The following is a 17,374-nucleotide window of genomic DNA, read 5'->3' on the forward strand; positions in this document are numbered from 1 at the left end:
TGTGGGTCTGCTGACTTGTATATGTGAAGAACCATTGGATGTTTCTCAATCCTCTGACTTTTCTCATTCTTGTGCCATATTTGTTCCTTTGGGTTCACCAGTGAAGAAAATTATTCCCTATTACATTTGGTGAAGACTTTAATAACCTCACATCCTTGTGTCTCACCATCTCAGGTCAAACTCCCTACAGAAACTTTAAACATTTAACTATTCTGCTGGAAACATTTTCAAGGGCGCAGCCATTCCTTCATTACACTTCCTTCTTTGACATGTGATTGACAAATATGTGTGTAATGGAGAGAGAGAGAGTGAAAAAAAAGAGAGAGAGAGAGTGCGATAGAAAGTTAGAGGACCAGCTAAAGACAGATAGAGAGAGAGAGGCAGAGAGAGGTAAAGCGATAGACAGAGAGAGAGAGAGAGAGAAGGAGAGAGAGTCATTGAGTCATGGAGTCACTACAGTACAGTAAGTCATTTTGCCCATCAAGCCCATGTAAATCAATCCATTCAGTCCCATTCCCCCGCTCTATCCCCATCGCCCTGTAAGTTATCTAAACCTGTCATATTTATTATAATCTTGTACATGTCTATCAAATCTCCTCTCAATCTCCTTTGCTCCAAGGAGAACAACCCCAGCTTCTCCAACCTAACCTTACAGCTAAAATCCCTCATGTCTGGAACCATTCTGATAAATCTCCTCCACCCTCTCAAGGACACTCACATCCCTCCAAACGTGTGTTGACTAGAACTGGATGCAATTCTCTGGTTGTGGCCCAACTAGAGATTTATACAGGTTCAGCATAACTTCCCTACTTTTGTACTCAGTACCTCTATTGATGAAGCCCAAGATCCCATATGCTTTGCTAACTACTTTCTCAATGTGTCCTGCCACCTTCAAAGAACTATGCATATGAATCCCCAGGATTTTATTCCTAAAAATATGCTTTCTTCATATAAATCTGTAAAAAATGCATTATACAACAGTTCAAAACAGCACCAAGTTGACATTCCAAAAAGTGCAAAGGAAATCAGTTTTCTTCAATACAGGAGTGAGTTGCCTCACAACCCTTCCACTCCGTTTTACCTGACATGGACATTTTACAGCAAACCCATATCTGGTGTATACAGCACGAGGGGTTTCCAATGGGTCCAGCTGCCCAGTTCACTATGGCGGGGGGACCTTACACAGTGGTCTTTCCCCATTGAGCCTTTGCAGTGGCTAACCCAAGCTTTAGTGCGTCCCTCAGCACGTAGTCCTGGACCTTGGAATGTGCCAGTCTGCAAAACTCGGTCGTGGACAACTCTTTGCGATGCAAGACCAGCAGATTTCGGGCAGACCAAAGAGTGTCTATCACCAAATTGATGGTCCTCCAGCAGCAGTTAATGTTTATCTCGGTGTGCATCCCTGGGAACAGCCCGTAGAGCACAGACTCCTGTGTTACAGAGCTGCTTGGGATGAACCTCGACAAAAACCACTGCATCTCTTTCCACACCTGCTTTGCAAAGACACATTCCAGGAGGAGGTGGGCAACTGTCTCTTCCCCACCGCAGCCACCTCGAGGGCCGCGTGTGGAGGGGGCGAGACTTCGGGCATGCAGGAAGGATCTGACAGGAAGGGCTCTTCTTACCACCAGCTAAGCTACATCTTGGTGCTTGTTTGATAGTTCTGGTGATGAGGCATTCTGCCAAATGACTTTGGCAGTCTGCTCGGGGAACCATCCGATCGGATCCACCATCTCCTTTTCCCGTAGGGCCTTGAGGACATTCCGTGCAGACCACTGCCTGATGGATTGGTGGTCAAAGGTGTTTTCCCGCAGAAACATTCCCACGAAGGATAGCTGGTACGGTATGGTCCAACTGGATGAAGCGATCCGCGGCAATGTGACCAGACCCATCCTTCGCAACACCTCAGCACATAGTGACACTTGGTGTTTGTGTACTGGGGCTCCACACACAGCTTGGTGCAGCTGCACACGAAGGTGGTCATCAGGATGAGGGCGACGTTGGGTACATTTTTCCCGCCCTTGTCCAGAGGTTTGAACATCGTGTCCCTCCCGCCCTGGTCCATTTTAGATCACCAGATGATGCAGTTGAAGTCACCGCCTAGGATGACCGGCCTGGACGTCGCCAGCTGCTGGAAGACGGTCAGCCGCTCGCTGCGTTGTACCGGGGTGTACACGTTGATCAACCGGAGCGGAGCGTTGTTGTACATCACGTCTGCTACGAGGAGGCGGCCGCCCACCACCTCCTTAACTTCGGAGATGGTGAAGTTAGCTCCCCGCAGCAGAATACCCAGGCCGGAGGAACGGCAGTCATTACCCCCCGACCAGATCGATGGCCCGTGGGACCACCATCGCGACCACTGCCTGTAGCTGCTGAGGTGTGGTATTCCACACTCCTGCAGAAACAGTAGGTCAGCTTTGACCTTGGCAAGGTAATCCAAGGTTGAAACACATTGCGTAGTAAATTTAATGCTACGCACATTAATGGAAGCAATACTTACACCCGTTTTATACTAAAAATTAGTTGTTGCTTCCCATACCATTTGTCCTCGCCTCCTTGGTGAAGGGTCACTGACCCGAAACGTTAACTCTGCTTCTCTTTCCACAGATGCTGCCAGACCTGCTGAGTGGTTGCAGTATTTCTTGTTTTTGTTTCAGATTTCCAGCATCCGCAGTATTTTGCTTTTATCTCGCTGTCTCTTGCTGGATTGCTCAGTACCTTTCTCTGTCTGTTCCTTTCTGAGTCCTGATAATATCTTCCTGGTTTTCTGTGTGTCTTTCTCTGTCTGCCTCATTGTCGGTGCTGTTACTCATTGTCCTTGTGTCATTGTGCAGTGAGGGTGAGTCCGTCAGCACGTGTGTTGCTGAGTCCGGGATTCTTGAGAAATCCGACTCCAATCCTATTTTTATAAAAACATTGGGGAATGAACATATTTCACTAACGGGCAGCTGAAATTGAAACCAGCAGTTAGCAGAGTGACGCAGCGGAAGCGTGCTGATCCCATACTCCAGAGGTCAATGGATCGAAACCATTCTCTGCTATTTATGTTTGGTAATAATACAAACAGTTCACTTTCAAAACATCAAGTATTTACCCAAAATAACAAGATGCTTCCAAAGGCACTCCATTGCAATCAGCTTCTTCTTTCTAGTGAACACATCAATCAGTAACAAATCACTTTTGCTCACACGAACACAAGCTGCAAACACGGACCAGCCGAGTCTCTCCCACTTTGTCAACCCCTTCCTGCAGAGCCTCCTCTCCACCACCAGATGGTGATGTTGGCCACAATAAAACCAGGACAAATGGTCACAGAGAGGAGATGGTCAGTAACAGAAAATAAAACAAGAACAGGGAAAACCTTTACACAACAACAGGGGACATCTTTACACAACAGAAAACATATTTACACAACAGGAAATACCTTTGGACAACAGGGAGAACACAATCATACAAATGCCTTGTTTCTCCATCTCAGTCTCGTTGCCTCTCTCTCTGTCCCTCACTTTTGCTTCTTCACAGTCTATTCTTGGTTTTCTGTGTGTTTTTCTCTCTGTCCCGTTGTCGATGGTGTTACTCAGCGTCCTTGTAACATTGTGTAGCCAGGCTGAGCCTCCCAACACCTGTGTTGCTGTAATAAAAACAGAAAATGCTGGAAATGCTCAGTAGGTCTGGCAGCATCTGTGCAGAGAGACACAGTTAACAGTTCAGATCTGTTTCCTTAGCTCACATTAACTTTGTTCTCTCTCCACAGATGCTGCCAGACCTGCCGACTATTTCAAGCATTTTCTGTTTATGTTTCAGATTTCCAGCATCCGCAATATTTTGCTTTTGTACGTGTGTTGCTATGTCTGGGACTGTTTGAGTGCAATGCTATTGCTTTATAAACAGCGTTGAAACAAACATTTATCTTGTTAACACACGGCACTAATACACAGCTGGATATAAACAGCAGCCTGCAGCAGAGGGCGCAGTGGAAGTTTATAAACACAAATAATTCACCAACACTATATTTACTGCTATCCACAATCACACCACGCTTCATCTGAACACGTTTTACTCTTTATTTACATCAACTTCTTCCTTCCAGTAAACACTTCAATTTGGAACACAGCTTCCAAATCACCTTTATTCACAAACCCGAACACACACCAGCCCAGACTTTCCCCTTTCTGTCAACCCATTCCTGCATCACTGCCTCTCCACCAACAGTTGTTGCTAGAATCATACAATCATAGAATGGCTACAGCACAGAAGGAGGCCATTCAGCCTGTCGAACCCGTGCTGGCTCTCTGTTAGAGCAACTCACCTCATTTCACTCCCTAGTCAGTTCAATTTTGGAAGTGGGAAAACTTCTCGAAAGAATAATTCGGGACAAAATTAATAATCCCATGGACAAATGTGGGTTAATTCAAGAAAGCCAGCATGGATATCTTAAGGGAAAATCATGTTTAACTGTCCTGCTGTAGTTTTTTGATGAGGTAACAGAGAGGGATGATGAGGGCAATGCTGTTGATGTGGTGTACATGGACTTTCAAAAGGTCTGGCAGCATCTGAAAGGTCACTGACCTGAAACGTTAACTTTGCTTCTCTCTGTACGGATGCTGCCTGACCTGCTGAGTATTTCCAGCATTTCTTGTTTTCATTATGGAACAGAGTTCCCTTTTCAAACTTACAGAATTAACCACAATAATGTACTCTGAGATTCAAGTTAAATATCAGCCCAATATTTACACACATTATGAGTTTATAAGTTTCAGTATTAATTCCCATAGTGCATCCTGACATATACATTAGATATAACATAACATAAGAACATAAGAAATAGGAGCAGGAGTAGGCCATTCGGCCCTTCAAGCCTGCCCCACCATTCAGTAAGATCATGGCTGATCTGCCCCAGACCTCAACTCCTCTTTCATGCCAGCTCTTCATGGACCTCAACTCTCCAATATTTCAAAAATCTATTTACATCCTCTTTAAATACTTTCAGTGATTTAGCCTCCAATACTGTCTGGGATAGAGAATTCCAGACATTCACTACCCTCTGAGAGAAGAAATTCCTTTGCATCTCAGTTTTAAATGAGTGTCCCCTTATTCTGTAACTATGTTGCCTAGTTTGAGATTCCCCCACTAGTGGAAACATCTTCTCAACATCTACCCTGTTAATAAAAACAAGAAATGCTGGAAATACTCAGCAGGTCTGGCAGCATCTGTGAAGAGAGAAGCAGAGTTAATGTTTCAGGTCAGAGACCCTTCTTCACCCTGTTAAGCCCCCTCAGAATCTTGTTCATTTCAAAAAGATCACCCCTCATTCTTCTAAACGCTAATGAATAACCTGTTTAGCCGTTCTTGATAAGTCAACCCCTTCATCTCAGGAATCAGCTGAGTGAATCGCTTTTGAACTCCTCCAATGCCAGTACATCCTTTCTTAAGTCTAAATCTCAAGTGTGATATCAGATTGAGAGAATCTGAAAGATAGTATAACCTGAGATACAAACTGAGATTTCAGTTTAAAACTCCCCCGGATTGTGAAACTAAAAGATACAATAGCAATTCAATTTGTATAGACTGTGCTTTGGATCATATTCCAGCCCTCATACAGTATCAGACTGGAAGATACTGTAGCAATTCCATTAGTGCAGACTCAGCTCTACATTACAGAGCAGGGAACATATTTAAACAACCGGGAACACTTTTACACAAGATGGATCATATTTACACAACTGAGTAGATCTTTCCCCAACAGGGAACCATTTTACACAATAACAGAGAACATCTTTACACAACAGCGAATACAGTAACACAACAGAGAACATATTACACAGCAGGAAATATCTTTAAAAGAACACAGGGAACATCTTTACACAACAGAGAACACAATTACATAAATCATCAGTCTTTCGCTGTCTCTTGCTGGTTTGCTCAGTATCTTTCTCTGTCTGTTCCCTTCTGGGTCCTGATAATCTCTTCCTGGTTTTCTGTGTGTCTTTCTCTGTCTGTTCCTTTCTGGGCCCTGATATTCTCTTCCCGGTTTTCTGTGTGTCTTTCTCTGCCTGCCTCATTGTCGGTGCTGTTACTCAGTGTCCTTGTGTCATTGTGCAGTGAGGGTGAGTCCGTCAGCACGTATGTTGCTGAGTCCGGGATTCTTGAGAAATCCGACCACAATCCTATTTTTATAAAAACATTGGAGAAATGAACATATTTCACTAACAGGCAGCTAAAATTTAAACTAACAGCAGAGTGGCGCAGCGGAAGCGTGCTGGGCCCATAACCCAGAGGTCGATGGATCGAAACCATTCTCTGCTATTTATGTTTGGTAGTAACACAAACAGTTCACTTTCAAAACATCAAGTGTTTCCCCATAATAACAAGATGCACTCGATTGCAATCAGCTTTTTCCTTCGAGTGAACACATCAATCAGTAACAAATCACTTTTGCTCACACGAACACAAACTGCAAACACGGACCAGCCGAGTCTCTCCCACTTTGTCAACCCCTTCCTGCAGAGTCTCCTCTCCACCACCAGATGGTGATTTTGGCCACAATAAAACCAGGACAAATGGTCACAGTGAGGAGACGGTCAGCAACAGAAAATAAAACAATAACAGGGAAAACCTTTACACAACAACAGGGTACATCTTTACACAACAGAAAACATATTTACACAACAGGAAATACCTTTAGACAACAGGGAGAGCACAATCATACAAATGCCTTGTTTCTCCATCTCAGTTTCGTTGTCTGTCTCTCTCTCTCCGTTCCTCACTTTTGCTTCCTCACAGTCTATTCGTTTTCTGTGTGTTTTTCTCTCTGTCCCGTTGTCGATGGTGTCACTCAGCGTCCTTGTAACATTGCGTAGCCAGGCTGAGCCTCCCAACACCTGTGTTATAGAACATAGAACATAGAACAGTACAGCACAGTACAGGCCCTTCGGCCCATGATGTTGTGCCGAACCTTTAACCTACTCTAAGATCAAAACTACCTACATACCCTTCATTCTACTATCATCCATGTACCTATCCAAGAGACGCTTAAATGTCCCTAATGTATCTGCTTCTACTACCACCGCTGGCAGTGCATTCCATGCACCCACCACTCTCTTGTGTGAAGAACCTACCTCTGACATCTCCCCGAAACCTTCCTCCATCACCTTAAAATTATGCCCCCTGGTGATAGCCCTTTCCACCCTGGGAAAAAGTCTCTGGCTATCCACTCTATCTATGCCTCTCATCATCTTGTACCCCTCTATCAAGTCACCTCTCATCCTTCTTCGTTCCAATGAGAAAAGTCCCAGCTCCCTCAATCTTTCTTCGTAAGACATGCCCTCCAGTCCAGGCAGCATCCTGATAAATCTCCTCTGCACCCTCTCTAAAGCTTCCACATCCTTCCTATAATGAGACGACCAGAACTGAACACAATATTCCAAGTGTGGTCTAACCAGGGCTTTATAGAGCTGCAGCATAACCTCGCGGCTCTTAAACTCAATCCCCCTGTTAATGAAAGCCAACACACCATACGCCTTCTTAACAACCCTATCAACTTGGGTGGCAACTTTGAGCGATCTATGGACATGGGCCCCAAGATCCCTCTGTTCCTCCACACTACCAAGAATCCTGTCTTTTCGCCTGTATTCTGCATTCAAATTCAACCCTCCAAAATGAATCACTTCACACTTTTCCAGGTTGAACTCCATCTGCCACTTCTCAGCCCAGCTCTGCATCCTGTCAATGTCCTGTTGCAACCTACAACAGCCTTCCACACTATCCACAACTCCAGCAACCTTCGTGTCATCGGCAAACTTGCTAACCCAGACTTCCACTTCCTCATCCAAGTCATTTATAAAAATCACAAAGAGCAGAGGTCCCAGAACAGATCCCTGCGGAACACCACTGGTCACCGAGCTCCAGGCTGAATACTTTCCATCTACTACCACCCTCTGTCTTCTATGGGCCAGCCAATTCTGTATCCAGACAGCCAACTTTCCCTGTATCCCATGCCTCCTTACTTTCTGAATGAGCCTACCATGGGGAACCTTATCAAACGCCTTGCTGAAATCCATATACACCACATCCACTGCTCTTCCTTCATCAATGTGTTTAGTCACATCTTCAAAGAATGTAATAAGGCTTGTGAGGCATGACCTGCCCCTCACAAAGCCATGCTGACTGTCTCTAATCAAACTATGCTTTTCCAACTAATCATAAATCCTGTCTCTCAGAATCCTCTCCAATAATTTGCCCACTACCTACGTAAGACTGACTGGTCTATAATTCCCAGGGTTATCCCTATTCCCTTTCTTGAACAAGGGAATAACATTTGCCACCCTCCAATCATCTGGTACTACTCCAGTGGACAGTGAGGACGCAAAGATCATCGCCAAAGGCGCGGCAATCTCTTCCCTCGCTTCCCTTAATATCCTTGGGTATATCCCGTCTGGCCCCAGGGACTTATCTGCCTCATGTCTTTCAAAATTTCCAGCACATCCTCCCTCTTAACATCAACCTGTTCGAGCATATCAGCCTGTTTCACGCTGTCCTCACAAACGACCAGGTCCCTCTCACTAGTGAATACTGAAGCCCCCAGTGGGACGTCACAATGAGGAGTGGAGCGCATGCGCAGCCTTTCCCCAACCCAGTCTGTGAGGCCATTCACTCAATCAGGGGAAGATGCTTTAAATCAGCTGCTAATGGAGACTTCCCGGGCCCGGGGGAAGGGAACAAACAGCATCTGCTTCCAGCAGCCACTGCTTTGGGAGCGTGTCCGCAGATGTGCTCAGAGATTAGCATTGAGTGGTGGGAAGTTGAGGGGGAGTCGGGGAGTGTTTGTAACAGACACTGTGGAGCAGGAGCTGCTCCCGGAACATGGAGTGAGCCGGGGACACGGGGAAGGGAGAGTTCATTCTCGGACAGTGTCTGTACAGGCTCAGGGAGACACAATGGGAAGAAATCACTATTGAAAATCACTGACAATTTCACCACCCAAAGGAGAGGGAATTTTCCTGCTTTAGTTCCAGTCTCTCACTGTTTGTTGGATCGTGAACAGTGGGGGAAAATAGCCGCAAAATAACGATGTGGACAGTTAGACAAAGAACATTTATTGCAGACACCAGGTGAGAAGTGTGAAAGGCACATTTTAAATAGTGGCTGCTTGTTTTCTGTTGAAATAGAAATGTGACTGTGTAAAGGTCACTGCTCTATCGGACAGTCCCAGTCATTGAGCAGTGCAGGGCTTGTGTTGTTTCTGAATGTCACAAACTTGTTGGAAAACCACTGCAAACACCTGGTAAACAGAAGCTGAATACTGCAGTACTGCAGTGGAGTCAGACACTGACACTGTTTGTGTTCCTGGTTTTCATTTCGCGATTGTTCATAATGATTATTATTGGGACGATTACATTGATCGCTTTTGTATCTTCTACCTCACCAGTTCTTTCATTCCTGCAGGAAAATACATGAAGGAACCTGACTGGATGTGGTGATTCTTGGACACAAGGAAAAGTGCAGTGATCTCGTTCCAACACACAGTCGGTACAGGATCACTCCCAAAGCACAGAGATACTGCCAGTTCATCAGTTCCAATGGAGCAAACAAAAGAAGTAGTCAGACAGACACTGATCCCAAAGTCAAGAGAGACACATTTTCAATCCAACAGTCAAACAACAGCGGGAGAGACAGAAGTTGTTTCTATTTCACTCCAATTCAGTACAGCTGACAGGTTGATACATCAATCACAGTCCAAAAACAAACTCACTATCAGATCTAAATAAACTCTGTCACCATGGTGACATTTTAAATATAAAATCTGAAATAGAACAGACAAAATTTACAGAATTGAAAGGTACAGAATGAATGCAAGGAGGCTTTAAGGGGATTTGGACAGGTTAAATGAATGGGCAAGAACATGGCAGATGGAATATAATGTGAATAAATGTGAAGTTCTCCACTTTGGTAGAATAAACAGAAAGACAGAGTATTTCTTAAATGGTGAGAGGCTGGGAAGTGTCGATGTCCAAAGGCACCTGGGTGTCATGAGACACTAAAAGCTAGTATGCAGGTGCAGCAAGCAATTAGGAAGGCAAATGGTATGTTGGCTTCATTGAAAGCATATTTGAGTACATGAGTAAAGATGTATGAAGTCTAGATGAGACCGCACCTGGAGTATTCTGTACAATTTTGGTTTCCTTATCTAAGGAAGGATAGACTTGTCACAGAGGGAGTGCAACAGAGATTCACCGGTCTCATCCCCTCGGATGGTGGGATTGTCTTATGATGAGAGACTGCAGAAACTGGGCCTAAATTCTCTAGAGTTTTGAAGAGTGAGAAGTGATCTCATTGAAACAGGCAAAGTTCTTACAGGGTGTCACAGGGTAGATATGGATAGGATGTTTCCTCTGTCTAGTGAGTCCAGAACAAGGGGACACAGTCTCAGAATAAGGGCAGACTGAGATGAGCAGGAATTTCTTTTCTCAGAGGGTGAGAAATCTGTGGAATTCTTTATCCCAGAGGGCTGTGGAAGATCAATCATTGAACATATTCAAGACTTAAATCGATAGATTTCTAAATACTAACAAGATCAAGGGATATGGAGATGGCAGAGAAAAATGGCGTAGAGGTAGATGATCAGTCACGATCTGTTTGAATGTTGGAGCAGGCTCGATGGGCTAAATGGCCTAATGCCCCTATTTCCTATGATCCTATGAATCCCAATAATGTACATCAGAACGTTAGACCAAGTTATGCATTACATACCAGTTCAAAAATCCCACAGAGATTAAGACTGAAAGATACAGTATCAATTCCATTACTACAAAATGAAGGACTTGGAGCTTGCAGACCAGCCCATGTATAAGATTGAAAGTTATATTTTCATTCGCAATCGTTTTCACAGAGCTGAATATTAAATACCAATCCACAACTTGCACAGGACTACCAAATAAAACCTACAACTGTAAAGTACAGTTAATCCATATTTTAAATTAAACACAAGGCAAACAAATATTGATACATTAAGAGAGCGGGAAACAGTGAGAGCAGAGTGGAGCATAAAGAGCCCAGGAGAGAGAGGGAGCAAGAGTTCACTCGGAGAGCAGGGAACAGCGAGAGCAGGCGTCAAAAAAGGCAAAGGAATACACAATTAATGGGAGAACACTGAATGGTGTAGAGGAAGTGAGGGACGTTGGAGTGAATGTCCACAGATCCCTGAAGTAGCAGTACAGGTCAATAAGGTGGTTCAGCAGGTCCTTTCCTTTATTAACTGAGGTATAGAGTTTCAGGGAGACCTGGGTGTCCATGTCAATAAGTCACTGACAGCTAACATGCAGGTGCAGCAAGCAATTAGGAAGGCTAATAGTATGTTAGCCTTTATCGCAAGATGATTTGAGTACAGGAGTAGTGAATTCTTGCTTCAATTGTATAGAACCTTGGTTAGACTGCACTTGGAGTACTGTGTGCAGTTTTGGTCCCCTTGCCTTAGGAAGGATATTATTGCCATAGATAGAGTGCAAAGAAGGTTCATCAGACTTGTTCCTGGGATGGTGGGACTGTCCTATGTAGAGAGATTGGGGAAACTGGGGCTCTATTCTGTAGAGTTTTGAAGAATGAGAGGTGATCTCATTGAAACCTACAAAATATTTAAAGGACAGTCAGGGTAGATGCAGCTAAGATGTTTCCCCTGGTTGGGGAGTCGAGAACCAGGGGATGCAATTTCAAAATAAGGGGCAAGCCACTTAGGACAGAGATGAGGAGAAATGTTGTTACTCAGAGGGTTGTGAATCTTTGGAATTCTGTACCCCAGACGGCTGTGGAAGCTCAGTCATTGAGTATGTTTAAAGCAGAGATTGATAGATTTCTAAATACAAATGACATAAGGGAATATGAGGAAAGTGTGGGGAAAAGGGCATTGAAGTGGATGATCAGCCATGATCATATTGAATGGTGGGGCAGGCTCGATGGGCTGAATGGCCGACTCCTGCTCCTATGTTCCTATGTTCCTAACTCCACATTATCGATGAGACACAGCCTCAGGCCGACTTGTCGGGTGGAGTAAACAGATATCACTGCTGCTGATCTTCACCAGAACAGAGAGTGAGATGTAACATTGATCATCAAACAGACTGTGAGAGAATACAACAGAATAAAACACATGGAGAGACACTGTGGAATAACAAATAGATTTGATTGGAATGTTGAATTATGATTGGAATGGATAAAACAGCAGATTAAATTGGGACAGAAAAGAGAAACTGATGGGAAGAAGGAAGAAAAGAAAGGATGGATCTGTTCACTTTTTTCAGTTTTTTCACTGGTCCATCAAAGCTGGATTTAAAAAAGATGCAAAAAACAGAGAGTTTCACCAAAAAGGGAGATTAAATGCTGCCGAAACCTTGGATCGAAGGATGCCCCAACAGATCACCTGTTTAACTGTCTCCTCACTGGGGGATTTCAATCAATGAGCAATATTATTCTCTCCTTTTCTTTTGTTAAATGAAACCACTACTGTCACTTGGAGTTAATATCCCTGTGTTCCAACTCCTGAATAATAAAATTGTGAGTTTCGTGATATTTTCTGGACACATTTCCTGCTGAAAGAACTAAGAACTCTTTTCTAATTTACACAATACTATATACACACTCATCAAGCCTCCGAAACTCGCATCTTTGGTGCAGCTCTCTCCTCCCAAACCTCATCTCATGTGACTGTTACATCATCACTCTGATTGTGGGAGGGGTTAATCCCACTTCTCTTCAGCATTAACCCTTTACATCCTCATACTGCACTGTCTATCCAAAAAAATCGGTGGAGGGAACTTGAATTATCAAAACAGCAACAGCTGCCAGTTGAAAATCAACTCAACCCATCAGAGAGAGACTGTCAGAGAACTTCCTGCATCCAGTCCTGACCCTGTCACATGAAGCAGCTGCTCACCCAGACCCCACTCTCATCAACACTGAACATTTTTACTGAGACCCTTCAAATACTGTTTATAAAAGGCAGGAAAGATCAAAGTTCACACAGTTGTATTAAATACAACAAAGTTTAATATCTTCTCACCGTTTCTCGGTAACCACATGAGACTTAGGTTTTCTTATTTGGTTCCTTTGATTTTTCTTGTTCCTGACTGACAAATATTCCAAACCTCAGATAAACCCTCCCACTTGCGTCATGTCCCAGTCTCGGTTAAAAGCAACACATAATGACACAAACACTCTCCTTCAGTGAGATGAATATCAAGCTGTTTTCCAGGTTGAATGTAACTGTGAACAAATTTATGTCAAAGAAGTTAACTTTGATGAATCAGCACTGAAATTCTGTCCAAGGAGGAACAGCCATTCCAAACTCATATCCTTCACAAAGGCTGTTTTTTTATGATTGAAATTCATCAAGTATTTTGAATTAAAGTTCACAAGACACAGATGTCAAAGTTGATAATGAAACTTTTCAAGCATGTTGCTACTGTGAAATAAAGCTCTGCTGGGAGTTGAACCTAGAATTTCCTGTTTACTACACAGGTGCTTTAACCAACTAAGCTACAGAGCCAGATCACGAATGTGCGTGCAATTGAAATCAGAGGAAGGCCTTGTAGATAGTGGGCAGGCTTTGGCGAGTCAAGAGCTGAGTTCGTCGCGGCAGTGTTCCCAGCCTCTGACTCGCTCTTGTAGTTGTAGCTGTAGTTGTAATTGTAATAGGCAACCGTCTGTCTCGGAAGACGATGGGCTACACCCGGGGTGTACGTCACTTCTGTGTGAAACATCGTTTGTTGTGGCTGTAGAGGATGACTCGTGAGTGACAATCCCTTCCGCAGCTGGTACAGATGAATATCATTGGCCCGAGGTCGACTGATAATTTTTCCTTCCTCTGAGCTCTCTTTCCCACCATCTGGTCATTTCTTTTGTCCTCTGCTTTTCCCATGGTCTTCCTGAATGCCTTTCTCCAGGAATTCCAGTCAGCAGGAAGGACTTCCCATGCATCGACTCCAATCCCAGTCAGCTTGAGATCTCGCTTTGCAGATGTCCTTGTATCACAGACGTAGGTGACCTGTTGGTCTCGTGCTGATAGCAAGCTCACCAAAGAGCGTGTCTTTGGCAAAGCGACCGTCATCCATTCAGCACACATGACTCAGTCAACAGAGTCACCGCTGACTCAAGAGGACAAACATGCTGCAGATCCCTGCACGCTGGTGTACTTCTGCATTCGGCACTCTGTCCTGCCAGGAGATGCCCAATATCCATCTGAGACAGTGGAGGTGGAAGCTGTTCAGCTGCTTTTCTTGGCTTGCATAAGTTGTTGATGCTTCTCTACTATAAAGGAGGGTGCTGAGAACACAAGCCTGTTACACGCAGAGTTTTGTATTTTCGATCAGTTTGCTGTCGGTTCACACTCGTCTTCTCAACTTTGACATGACAGCTGCAGCATTGACAATCCTGGTGCTGATTTCAGTATCAAGGGACAGATTGCTGGTGATTGTTGATCCAAGGTATGTGAAGCTGTTGACAACCTCCAAAGTGAGCCTGTCGATGTTGATGGAAGGTGGAGTCTCTACGTCCTGGCCCATAACTTTGATCTTCCTGATGCTGATCGTCAGTCCAAACTCCTTGCAGGCCAGGGAGAACCGATATACAAGCTGCTGTTAATGAACTTCATTATGGGATGTCAGCACAGCGTCATCAGCAAAAAGCAACTCACAGACCAAGAACTGACTCATTTTGGTCTTGGCGCGCAGTCTTGCCAAGATGAACAGCTTGTCATCAGCTCTGGTATGCAGGTGGACACCCCCATCTGAGTCACTGAAAGTTTAAAATAGCAGCATGGAGAAGAATATGCCAATTGTAAAGGATGTGAGCTGTGAGGAGGTTACAAGGAGGTTTCCAGGGGACTTGGACAGGATAAGTGAATGAAATGACAGATGGAATATAATGTGAATAAGTGTGAAGTTATCCACTTTGGTAGAATAAGCAGAAAGACAGAGTATTTCTTAAATGATGAGAGGTTAGGAAGTGTTGATGTCCAAAGGGACCTGTGTGTCCTTGTTCATGAGACACTAAAAGCTCGCATGCAGGTGCAGCAATCAATTAGGAAGGCAAATGGTATGTTGGCCTTAACACAAAGGGTCTTGAGTACAGGAGTAAAGATGTCTTGCTGCAATTGTATAGAGCCTTGGTGAGATCGTGCTGGAGTATTGTGTACAGTTTTGGTTTCCTTATCTAAGGAAGGATATACTTGCCACAGAGGGAGTGCAACGGAGGGTCACCAGACTAATCCCTGGGATGGTGGGATTGTCTTATGAGGAAACTGGGCTTGTATTCCTTAAAGTTTCATTTAATAGGCCATTTAAAACTGAGATAGGGTGGAATTTCTTCACTCAGAGGGTGGTGAATCTTTGGAATTCTCTACCTCAGGGGTTTGTGAAAGTTCAATCATTGAGCATGTTCAGGACAGAAATTGATAGAAATCTTGATACTCATGACATCAAGGGATATGGGGAGAGCGCGGGAAAGTGGTGTTGAGGTAGATGATCAGCAAGGATGTAATTGAATGACAGATCAGGCTCGACAGGTTAAACTGCCTCCTCCAACGTTCCGAAGAGAGTTTGCACCAAGACACAGCCCTGTTTTACCCCACTGCTGATCGTGAAAGTGTCTGATGTTGCTCCATTGTAACTGACGGAACTGTGCATGTTCTCGTGGAAAGAAGAGATGACGCCCAAGAGTTCAGGAGGGCAGCCTAGTTTCCACAGCAGTTTGAAGAGTCTGTCTCTGCTAACAAGATCGAAGGCCTTGGTGATGTCTATAAAGACAATGTAGAGTGGTCTGTACTGTTCACAGTACTTCTCCTGTAACTGCCGAAGTGAGAAAATCATGTCGACTGTCGATCTACCAGCTCTGAAGCTGCACTGAGACTCAGGATAGATGTGTGATGTCAGGGGCTGCAATCTGGTCAGAGCAATGTGAGCAAAGACCTTCCCCACAATACTTAGCAAGCAGATGCCTTGGTAATTGCTGCAGTCACTGCGATTCCCCCTTATTGTTGTACAAGGTGACAATGTTTGCATCACGCATGTTTAGAGGTGCAGATCTCCCCTTCCAACAGAGACACAGAAGTTCATGGAGATGCTGCAGCAGAGCTGCTTTTCCACTTTTGATGATTCCAGGTGGAATACCATCATTTCCCAGGGCTTTACCACTGGCAAGACGGTCAATGGCCTTGTTGAGCTCTACTATGGTGGGGTCACTGTCCAACTCCTCCATGACAGGGAAGTCTGGAATGGTGCTGAGAGCTACTTCAATGACAATGTTCTCCGTTATGTAGAGTTCAAGGTAATGCTCCACTCACCTTTCCATCTGCTTGTTAGGTTCAGTGATGATCGTCCCTGTCTTTGTCTTCAAAGGTGCTGATTTAGTTACTGCTGGGCCCGTTGCTTTCATAATTTTTTTTATTCATTCATGTGATGTGGTCATCACTGGCGAAGCCAGCATTTATTGCCCATCCCTCATTTCCCTTGAGAATGTGGTGGTGAGCTGCCTTCTTGAACCGCTGCAGTCTGTGTGAGGTAGGTACACCCACAGTGCTGTTAGGAAGGGAGTTCCAGGATTTTGACCCAGCAACAGTGAAGGAAAGGCGATATAGTTCCAAGTCACGATAGTGTGTGGCTTGGAGGGGAACTTGCAGGTGGTGGTGTTCCCATGAATTTGCTGCCCTTGTCCTTCTAGTTGGCAGAGGTTGCGGGTATGGAAGGTGCTGTCTAAGGAACCTTGGTGTGTTGAATTCCTTCATATGTCCCTCTAGCATCCCCCAGATTCAGCGGCAGATTGGATGCTGTTGCAGAGTTTTAACCAGTATTGATTGGTGCAGTGCCGAGCAGTCTGCAGAGACTTGTTTCTGGCAGCTCTGAGAGCATCTAGAGTGTGTTTGCTGGGGACTTGTTTGTAGTTCATGAGGGCTCTCTTCTTAGTTGCAGTAACTGACTCCATTTCAGTCCAATAAGCCTCAAACCAGTCAGCATTCCTCCCATCTCTTTTCCCATACACAGTGAGTGCAGAGTTATAGATGGTGGTGTGCAGATGATTCCACTTTGACACTGCACTGAGGCCTTGGGTGTTTTCTGAAAGAGCCTGATCGAGGATGTTGAGGAACTCCTGGGTCCTTTCTGGGTCAGTGGTTCGGCTAGTGTTGATCCGAGAACGACCTTTCTTCTTGGATGGATGAAGCTTCCTTGGCTGAAGCCTGACCTTGTTACACACCAGGGAGTGGTCAGTGTCACAGTCAGCGCTGTGATAGCTGCGTGTGATGAGGATACTGCTGAGGGTGGTACGTCTGGTGATGATAAGGTCTAGCTGGTGCCAGTGGCGTGATCTCGGACGTCTCCAGGACACCTTG

General features: G+C 44.7%; 1 non-coding gene across 1 annotated transcript; it reads left to right on the plus strand.

Moving 5' to 3' along the window:
* Positions 1 to 6,234: 6,234 nt before the first annotated feature.
* Positions 6,235 to 6,306, plus strand: trnam-cau (transfer RNA methionine (anticodon CAU)). The gene has a single exon. It is a non-coding gene; the product is annotated as a tRNA-Met (tRNA).
* Positions 6,307 to 17,374: the final 11,068 nt, after the last annotated feature.

Source organism: Heterodontus francisci, chromosome 35 (assembly GCF_036365525.1).
Source record: "Heterodontus francisci isolate sHetFra1 chromosome 35, sHetFra1.hap1, whole genome shotgun sequence".
In the NCBI taxonomy this organism is placed as follows: domain Eukaryota; kingdom Metazoa; phylum Chordata; class Chondrichthyes; order Heterodontiformes; family Heterodontidae; genus Heterodontus; species Heterodontus francisci.